Below are 10946 nucleotides of genomic sequence, written 5' to 3'. Positions count from 1 at the left end.
TAGTTTTAGGTTGTTGCATCTATAGTTTGTGCAAAATAAACCGTTTATTCATTAGGTGTTTAAAACGGCAAGCTTGTATAGTTTTAGACATTATTAGCAGAAATAATTTCTAGTTGGGTTTTAGCAACACATTGATTGGGAGTGATTATTAATTAAAATGACTTGCTACTGTACTGCCCTAGTATTAAGTGCTAGAGTTTAATGGCTGTACTTTAAAATGTACATTATATAATTACATTGGGCTTTTATCAGTAGTGAAAGAAGGTTTCCAATTTGTCGGTACAGAAAAATGTGTTTATAGTAATCATCCATTTACTACACATGCTAAACATAAGAAAAGGTCACAAATGACTTCTGGAGTATTTCACCTTTACATACATCAGTCGACAGATTCGCATCTTTTTACCATGAGCTTAAATGATTTCTGAGTGCCATCCTCTCTTACAACTGCTGAGTTTATTCACATGTGGACTTGTTCTCTGAATGACGCTGCATGTGGGAGAAAGATCTTCGATGCATGTACATGAAAACAACCCCCCCAGTCGAAGTGCATGGTGTGTAGTCTGCAAGCTTGTGCTGTTGTCATGCTTCTCCCTGCTGAAGGAGGAATTCATATCCCATGTTGCCATGCTCTGGCAAAGCAAATTTTGGCAGTGATGAATGGCACAGTGCATTCTTCCTCTCTAGCAGATTCCCATGAGCGAGCAGATGGCTATGCCCAGCTCTCCGCCTGCAGGCAGCCATGGGCATGCTTAGTGGGCACGGAGATGCCCTTCTGGGATGGATTACTCCACCCCCCACCCCACAGTGCCAGCAATGCAATAATCCTATCCTCATGAACTAGCCCTATACTGCCATGTTTTAGTCATGACTGTGCCAAACCCATGGCCATTTCTGCCAGCGTCCATAGATGTACCATCTTTTACTTGAAAAATGATCTAAAAATCTTTCTTTGATGATTAAGTGTGTTCACATCCAAACTAATAACATTTATCATCAGCCTGCTGCAATTAACTGCTTATGTAACAGCTTACATTAACAGCATTCACATTTAAAATCAGAGTAAAGATGTGGAAAAATTGAATGAAGCCAGTAAGACATTTTGTGCATGTAAACCCATTATTAGATTTATTTTTTATTTTTGTGCATGTGCCAAAAAACTAAACAAAACTAAAAACCGCTACATTCCAAACTGGATACAACCACTCTGAATAGTGTGTAAAGGTATAACATTTCAATTTGTTTATGCAGTCATGAGAGTCCACTTATATTTGACATATTTACTAATGTGAGTGACTACTAAAAAGGCTCTTTCTATATGGACGTGACATGTAACCACAGTGATGGTTTATGAGTGCCTGCAGGTTCTTAAAAAAAGTCCTAAATAGTCAAAACAATGCAGATTACGAATATAAGACTTTAATAACGGATGATACGGTCTCAAAATTAGGCTACAAATGTTTGTATTCTTAATCAGATGTATTATTTAACTGTTTATCTAATATGCAATAAATATTGTTTCATATCAATACAATTTGTTATAACTTTCACCTATCGTGACATTAAAAAGTCTTTAAAAGTATCAAATTTACCCTGCGTTTCCCTGCAGTTTCTCTGTACTTATAAAACAACAAAGATTGTGAATAATATAAGACACATGACTCTGGTTATCATACATCTATAAACACAAACAGTGCAAGTTGTCAAGCTGTATTCATGGTGAGCTACTCCAGTGGAATGACAGTTGTTTGTCAGTACCCCTGTTTTCCCACATAGCTGAGTGTGTATCTGGGTTTCTGGCAGAACAGAGATCTTGCTGCATGTATGGAATGGAACGTGCAGTATTTGTAAATACAGGACAATACAGTCTGCTCATATTTAAATATTACTGTTTAATAACTTTATATGGACCTGAAACTAGATTTGGAAATCCAAACAGAAGTGACAAGCATATTTAGATGCTCTGTGAACGCAGCCTTGGTGGGGTTGAATGCACTTACAGTTAAAACAGAGACAGTACTGAGATGTACTATATATTATTTTCAGTTTGGAACCTGAAAAACTCTGGTTATGTGATTTAAGTTTCTAGTTTTTACAAACAAACAAAACATAATAAATGCTGTTTTATTTTATGTCCACATGGACTTTATACACCTGTAATGTGTCATATGTATTTTAATAATAGTTGGTTACATCTAAAAAGCACCCTAATTAATTATACACTACTTGATTCAACAAGTGGTGACATGGTAGCATCACTGGTAAGTAAACTTAGTTTTGTTAAAGGACTGAACAGTCTTGTAGACTTAGTGTCTTCCCCTTTATCAGATTACTAAAGTTCATGCAAAGCCATTGATCAGTAATTTCTAAACTCAGATTATTCTAATCGTTTTGTGCATGTAAACAAACTCAAAATTTATTTGAGGTTAAAATGAGTTAATGCAACATTTACATGATCAATTTTTTTAATTTATCCCTCAGTTTGTTAATATTTACATCATAAGCCATTTAGGTTCACCACCAGGAGAGGTGTTGGATGTCAGGATATTATAAATTGTTTATAATGCTTTGGGGTTCATGGTTCATATTGTGTGCAATATAGTATTAATAGCCAGTTTGGCTGCTTATTTGCATTTATGTTTTAGCATTACTGTTTGACAGAATATGCAGTTGTAATCAAAGTTTTTACACCCGGGCATGTTTAGTCTTTGTAATCTTCTTTATAAGAAGTCAATGCATTTTACACCTTTACTTGTGTAACTTCATTTTATTGCACATGTTTTGGTGAGACATTGCTCAAGAATGGATTGAAATGCTGATTTAATGTATTTATGTATGTTTAAATGCCATTTGACTGGAAACATGTCCCAGACAGAACTAAACCTTTGTTATGCAGTGTATATTGTTCATTAGCACATTAAACTTGAGCTTCAGGTTGATGAAGTGAAACTAAGTGGCCCATGGTTCTGTTTGGTGGAAATATAATGTCTCTCAGTGGGACACTGCAGCTTATTTGTTGTGAATGCTTTAGCGCTTATTGATTTTGCTAAGAACTGAGGTCCAAATGTTAATCTAATGTTTCAGTCTGCTTGTGCAAGTAGTTATTTTTTTATTAATAAAACTATTTTGTGGACACAACCTATCTCTAAAAAGAGTTTTTAATTATTTCATATAGTCAGTGTTGAAACTGTCAATGATTACAGTTAAAGCAATAGCTGTTCCAAAAATAAAACCTTTACAAATCCTACCCACAGGTAAAGTGGATTAACCATGGATTAACATATTTTTGTGCTAATTCTAAAACGTAAAAAGTATTTCAGCTTCATAGCCACAACTTATTAACTGTGTAAAATCATTGCACTACAAAATTATAATATATATATATTTTTTTATTATTAACAGTGCACTTGTATTTTAGCCCACAGAACAGTCGGAACTATGTTATCTGTATTTATGCTAACCCACAATTCATTCTACATGCTTTGCACCACACTTTTTACATGAATGTGATGGCTGTGCAAAGTGTCTTTAACATGCGTGCAAGTGTTTTTAACAATATACCAATCATGCCTGTTTTATAACGAGAATAGTTACATAGAACAGTAAAAATCTCAATCAAATCTATTTGAAATTTTTTTTACAGTGTTAAAGGAAAATGTAGGATCTGAACCACATACTGCACATTGCTAAACAGGAAGTTATAAGCCTTTTGTTAGCTATGGTCAGGCAAAGCTGTGGTTGTACTTGCCATTAAACTTGCAAGCAACATACAAGTCCACATGCCTGTGCCACATAAATTACTTGTTAGCACTAACATCTTTAATACTCTAGGCTATTTATTTTCCCCATACTTCACCCAATCTATTCACTGCCAGTTTCCCGTATTACAATTGTCTAATTGCTTGTACCACCACGCGCTGGCCCAGGAGAGCTGAGACCATCATGTGCCCCCTCTGACACGCGCATTAAACACAATTAACCACCAGTGGTGGAGACACAGAGAACCAGAACCTGTATGGAGGGACACACAGTGAACTCCACGAATACCCCACCACTAGTGTACACACCACAACTGTACAGCAGCAATGAAACCTAGTCAACTTACTCATCCTTCAGTCACAGCCAATTGTTCATGTTTAAGAACAAGGCCAGGTTGATAGCTCTGTCTGCCTGGGATTCAAACTCGAGAACTCAGCAGTGATGGCATTAGACTGCTGCATAAAAATGATGTCAGCCTCTTATTTCACTCTTAATATAGTAGTTATGGTCACAAGACCATTCTAAATGTGCTCAAAGTGAAACACGAAATTTTTTTTAAGCTTTACTCAGATTTATATATTTTCATGTTTTACCACACCGTTATTCTGGTCATGGTCACGTGGGGGACTTGTTTCCCTAAAATCAATGTGAGCAAAGCAGTAACACACCCTAGACAAGATGGCAATCAATCAATAAGAGCAAATATGTATTTCCATCACATCCACACACTGGATTTGCTTAACATTTTCTGTAAGACTTTAAGCATGTAAAAAATATTAGCAATAAACTTTGTCATATTTGTAACATATATAAAACGCCTCGGTCCGGAAGACCCCACCCACTTGGTCCGGTCATTTCCCCACCCAGCAGACACTGTGGCCAATTTTGTGCCCACTAGATGGCTCCCAGCCGACCAATAGCAGGCCCGAGATTCGAACTGGGGTGTTCAGAATCTCAGCGTTGGTGTGCTAGTGAAATATCCCGCTGTGCCACCTGGGTGCTGCGTTTCTTGTTTTAGGCAAAACCCCTAATCCTATGTGCAAGTAAAAATGGGAAGCATTGTAAATTATTCAGTAAATGTATTCTAAGAAAGATGTCACAGGGTATTTAAAATCTGTCCGCAGGCTGAACATTAGACATTTCTGCTCTAAGTGTCACAAGTAAATTAAACCATTCATTCATGGTAATGTAAAACAATAAAGAAAAGCAAAAGATACACCGTCTGTTCATTTTACATACAAAAATATTGTTAAAAGGATGAAAAAACCCAGACTAAAACACCAATCAGTCACTAAACTTTCCTTTTTTTGCATTTTTCCAATTGCATTTTCATGACTTTAAAGAAATGTAACACAATACTGTGCTGCAGGCATTTTTTTTAAAACCCTGTGGTGCAGAGATTGCCAGGCTGTTCGTGACTTCTGTGCATTTCGCCTTCAGTCGGAAGAACAAATGAAAGCAAAACACACAAAAAGATGCGGAGGACAGGATGCTAAGAAACATCCTCTTTATTAGACTTTGCACACTTGCCCATTATTAAGGCATCCTTTTGCCCCTGATCTTTAGGAAAAAATCCAGTACAGACCACATACATGCCATCAGTAATCTACCACAGGGAAAGGCTTTTGTGCTACCAGGTTTCCATCAGCACACATGAATAGACTGACGAAATGAGGAAGCGTGTGTGTATAATGAGTCAGTGGGCTGTAGAACACTGTTAGTCATCCAGGTTGCAGCAGATTGAGCCAATTTTGGCACCACCTCCACCCCCCTGGATTGTGTTCAGCATGGCTGCATGCGAGCTCTCTCAGAGACTGACCATCCTGTATGTGTCCTCACAGATCTGCCATCACTTATCATCTGCCTTCAGGTAATGTGCCCACTGGCAGGTCTGCATGTTGGCAGCCTGTGTTAGAAATGGCAGAGCTCCATGAGCAGGACATGTACAAATATTCGTGTTTTGTAGTAAGCCCTTCGACTCTTCATCCTAACTGTGTTTTAAATGAACATTGACAGGGAGGCTTCATTTTCTAAGTGTCTTTTTAAAACAAACACCCATGCAGCAATGATATCTGGGAGTAAATGCTAAGGTTATGAAACAGATAAACATCACGAGCAAAGTAAAGAATAAGGAGGTCTGTGTGTTTAACCTACATTTGCTTAATGGGGTCTGATCTGTGCTGCAGGCATGACAGATCATGAATTAATGTCGACCAATGAGGGTTTCTTAACAGCCAACAATACCAATATTTAATGCGCAAATAACTAATAACTGACTTAATGCCTTTTTGGAACAAAAAACTAATTACAGAAGATAAGTGAAGATAAGATAGAATATTTGCTAGTATTGGGACACCACTTCTGATTTTTTAAATTGTGTTTCAGCCACATCAATTGCTAAGAGGCATAATAGATTAATTATATAAAATATATTATACACTGATCAGCCATAACATTAAAACCACCTCCTTGTTCTTACACACACTGTCCATTTTATCAGCTCCACTTACCATATAGAAGCACTTTGTAGTTCTACAATTACTGACTGTAGTCCATCTATTTCTCTTACATACTTTTTTAGCCTGCTTTCATGCTGTTCTTCAATGGTCAGGACCACCACAGGTCCACCACAGAGCAGGTATTATTTAGGTGGTGGATCATTCTCAGCACTGCAGTAACACTGACATGGTGGTGGTGTGTTAGTGTGTGTTGTGCTGGTATGAGTGGATCAGACACAGCAGCGCTGCTGGAGTTTTTAAATACCGTGTCCACTCTAGACACTCCCACCTAGTTGTTCCACCTTGTAGATGTAAGAGACGATTGCTCATCTATTGCTGCTGTTTGAGTTGGTCATCTTCTAGATCTTCATCAGTGGTCACAGGACGCTGTCGGCTGGATATTTTTGGTTGGTGGACTATTCTCAGTCCAGCAGTGACAGTGAGGTGTTTAAAAAATACAGCAGCATTGCTGTGTCTGATTCACTCATACCAGCACAACACACACTAACATACCACCACCATGTCAGTGTCACTGAAGTACTGAGAATGATCCACCACCCAAATAATACCTGCTCTGTAGTGGTCCTGTGTGGGTCCTGACCATTGAAGAACAGGGTGAAAGCAGGCTAAAAAAGCATGCAGAGAAATAGATGGACTACAGTCAGTAATTGTAGAACTATAAAGTGCTTTTATATGGTAAGTGAAGCCGATAAAATAGACAATGTGTGTAGAAACAAGGAGGTGGTTTTAATGTTATGGCTGATCAGTGTATATGCTTCCAACTTTGCAGCAACAGTTTGAGGAAGGTCTTTCCTTTCTCCAGCATGATTGTGATCCTGTGCACAAAGCAAGCACTACAAAGACATGATGAAAAGCTCGGTTTAAAGAAACTGCACAGAGCCCTGACCTCAACCTCACTGAACAACTTTGGAATTAACTGGAACATCAAATGAGGCTTTCTTGACCAACATCACTGCCCTGCCATACAAATGCTCATTTGATTGAATGTGCACAATTTCTTAGAGACTTACTACAAAGTCTTGTAAGAAGCCTCGTCTGCCTTCATATAAATTCTGCATATGACTGGGCTGTAGAGAAAGGGGCATAAAAAACATTCAAGCTTGGCTACATTTTGCAAAAACCTACATCAAGTCTGCCAAAGTCTTGTGGTAAAATGTTTTATGGTCTGATTAGACCAATGCTAAACCTTTCGTCCATAATTCCAAAACGTATGTTCGGCGCAAAAACAACACTGCACATCACGAAAAGAACACCATACTCGCATTGAAGCATGGTGGTAAAAGCATTATGCTTTGGGGCTGTTTTATAGGCTGGAACTGGAGCTTTATTCAAGTTGAAGTCACCTTTCAGCATGACAATGACCCAAAGCATACCCCCACAACAACAAAAGAATAGCTTCACTGAGTAATAAGCTGTCCTCACATATGGTGAGGAATTTCTTACAATTGACTTCTGTCAATAAAACCATACTGAATCGTACTTTAGCCTAGGTTACTAACACTGCTTAAAACTGTTACAGCAAAGGCTAGCACAGCAGCGCAGAGATTCTAAGCTCCTGGGTTCGAATCTCCATTCTGCTACCGGTCGGCTGGGTGCCCTCTAGCAGGCACAAATGGCTAATGCCTTCAGCATACAAAATTGGCTTCCAGTCTGCTGGGTGGAAAAGACTAAGGACTAAGGGGTGGTTGCCCAGAGCGCCTGTACAGAAAGCGGAGGAGCGCAGAGATTGGGCTTGGCTCTCCGTTCTCAAAGTCGACCTCATGCGCAAATCCACCGAAATATGGGAGAGTAAGAAGGGATTAGTAGACTGTGCACTTATTAGTAGGAGTAAGTGTCAGGCGACACCCTTCATGGACGCCGTCTGGGTCCACAGCAGCGGATTGGCTACGTTAAATTGGAAGAAAAAGGAGGTAGAATGCATTTTTAAAAAACTGTTACAGCAATGCAAGTGTTCATGTTTGTATAACGTGACCATCCATAGACATAACGCTAGCCAGGCATTGCCATTTAAATGTATGTACTCACAGTATTAATATTATGTAAATTTAATAAAAAACAAAACAAAATAAATAGGGCTGTCAATAACTGCGTTAATTAATGCATTAAAAGTTTAATCGCGATGAAAAAGAATAACATTTTTAATCAAATGATTTTTATTGGGCTGTGTTTGTGCCACTTTAAACATACATCACTGTGGTAATTTGCGCTACTTTAACACAGCAACATTGTGTTTATACTGTATAACAATAACACGGCTCTTTTTCAGTGACTCAAGCTGCTGCTGCTACATATTGCGAAACATAGGGTATTTTAAATAATAATTTTTGTTTTCAAAAAGCGTGACAAATCATTACTAGACAAAATTACAGTTATTAATTGACGCTTCAATATCATCGTCGGTTGAAGCACGTCTTTGTCTCGTCAGGCGTCTGAGCGCACGGATACGCGTTACAGGCAAAATGAGCTCAGACTCAGTCTAACTTTATTTCAGATGAATTTGGATGGAAAGCTCATGGACTGTACACATCGTGGGAACATTACAAACACTGGTGTTAAATGGATCACAATGGACTGTAGACGCTTTAACATAGTTAACGATGTGGGTCGACATGACGTTATATGTGTTGCATCTAGAAATGGTTCATTGTAGTACCCTGAGCGCCTGTTACAGTGGCAGGGTTACAAACTGGAAAAGATCCTCACTTTTGCCAGATAATGTGAACAGACTTGTCATTTTAAATAACTGGCTGAAAGATGGGTAGCTGTTAACAACTCTATATAGGCATTGGCTGGCTTTCTAAAGATAATTTAGATGTAATCATTTTATCAAAATTTTATCAAAAATTTTTTTATTGGTAGACAATTTCTTGCAAAAAAATGTGCATAACTTCAAATTCTGCTTGGTTATTTTTGCAGTCGATTAATCTCGATTGATTTGTTTCTTTAATCGCGATTAATCTCGATTAAAAATTGACAGCCCTAAACATAACAGATTACTATGTGATTGTGCAGCCCTGTTTATTGCCGTCTCCATAGCTGTATTTAACTGCATGCTGCATAGCAATGACGAAGTGAACTGTGATGCACACTGATGCATGTTTATTATTCTGCAGCCAACTATAAAGAAACAGCTAAATGACTGGTCTGTATGGATCACCAGTGATAGAACTCAGCATTGCTGAACCTCAACCATCAAATCTGCATTAGCAATAATGCTATACACTAATAAACTGCCTAGAACAATCTAATCTCTGCCATCAGTCCTCAAAGAGCAATTCCTCTTCGAGCAGATGATTATCTTCAGAATAGGATATGGCAGATATAGAATTGGCATGGATTCCACACATACACTCACATGCAGAGCGAATGACCTTGCCCTGATATCTCAGCAGCTCCAGCCTCTGGGCAGATCTCACAGGACTGATGACTGCACCCTTGCCTGGTGGGCTGTAAACTGCTTAGACAGGCACGATGGGTAACAGAGACAAAAGGACCCACAAGAGCATGATCCCATTTGACAATTCACAGCTTGTCATATTTCACATAGAATATGACTCACTGCTTCTGGGCTCCTTCATGCTCTCTTACCTCAAATTAAGCCTGCAATAAATAGCAAGATGCCACGAGCATATTTATAGCAAGCTTGTATGGGACAAAATTGTTCATCTTAAATACCATTGTGGAAGGGCTGAGGTTGGTTACGTAAATGACTAGCAAATTAGGAGTAAACAACTGTCCAGAACGCATAGCCAAACACACTCCGAGTCCCCAGTGTTCAATCCTCCATAATGAGCACATGAGGTGGGAGGTGTTACAGCCTCTCATAATGCACACATACAGCCATCCGCATTGCACTGGAGGTACAGCTGAACTGAAACAACCCCGAAGAGAAGACGACTGCACTAAACAGATCAAGCTAAGAAACAAAGAATTTTTATCTAACAAATGTACTTAAATACAAGCCACACATCATTTAGTCCAAGACCTGTCAGTGTGATTTTTATGGTGGTGCAGTGTGTAGCGTTGTCACCACACAGCAAGAAGGGTCCGGGTTTGATTTCCCAGTTGGGTGGCCAGTGTCCTTTCTACATTTTCAGCATTAAGCAGATGCCTTTATCCAAAGCCACTAACATCAGAGTTACAGTACACAGTCTGAGCAATTGAGGGTTAAGGGCCTTGCTCAAGGGCCCAACAGCAGCAACCCGGCAGTGGTGGGGCTTGAACCAGCAACCTACTGATTACTAGTCCAGTACCTTAACCACTATGCTACTACGGCTTGCCCCCAAACACCCTTTCTGTGTGGAGTTTGCATGTTCTCTCAGTGTCAGGCCAAGTGGAACAACTGAAGTGTGTGTGCCCTGTGATGGACTGGTGATCCAATCGGGTGTTTCCTATTTTCCACCCAATGACCCACCACGACTGGGGATGAATGAAAAAACACAAACCAACCCCACATACAAGCAGTATTAGAGTACACAGGTCACAAGCTTACACCCCGCAATATTTATTTCAGTGCTAATAAAGAACGAATAAACAGTGTTGGGTCATGACTTCAAAACACTGATTAAAATTTGGGTCCTGAGGGGGAAAAATGAAAGATCTGTAATAATAAAGTACTGCTGCATAATACGTAAGTCATGAAAATCTTTTTTTTTTTAAATTTATGTA

The 10946-nt window shown here is 38.9% G+C and overlaps 1 protein-coding gene across 1 annotated transcript in view; it reads right to left on the bottom strand.

Moving 5' to 3' along the window:
• The window catches only part of tfb1m (transcription factor B1, mitochondrial), a 49953-nt gene that overhangs the window by 16710 nt on the left and 22297 nt on the right, over positions 1-10946 (bottom strand). The gene's annotated exons all lie outside the window — the stretch shown is intronic.

The sequence above is a fragment of the Trichomycterus rosablanca genome, chromosome 13, assembly GCF_030014385.1.
Source record: "Trichomycterus rosablanca isolate fTriRos1 chromosome 13, fTriRos1.hap1, whole genome shotgun sequence".
In the NCBI taxonomy this organism is placed as follows: Eukaryota; Metazoa; Chordata; class Actinopteri; order Siluriformes; family Trichomycteridae; genus Trichomycterus; species Trichomycterus rosablanca.
This window is presented reverse-complemented; position numbering and strand designations above follow the sequence as displayed.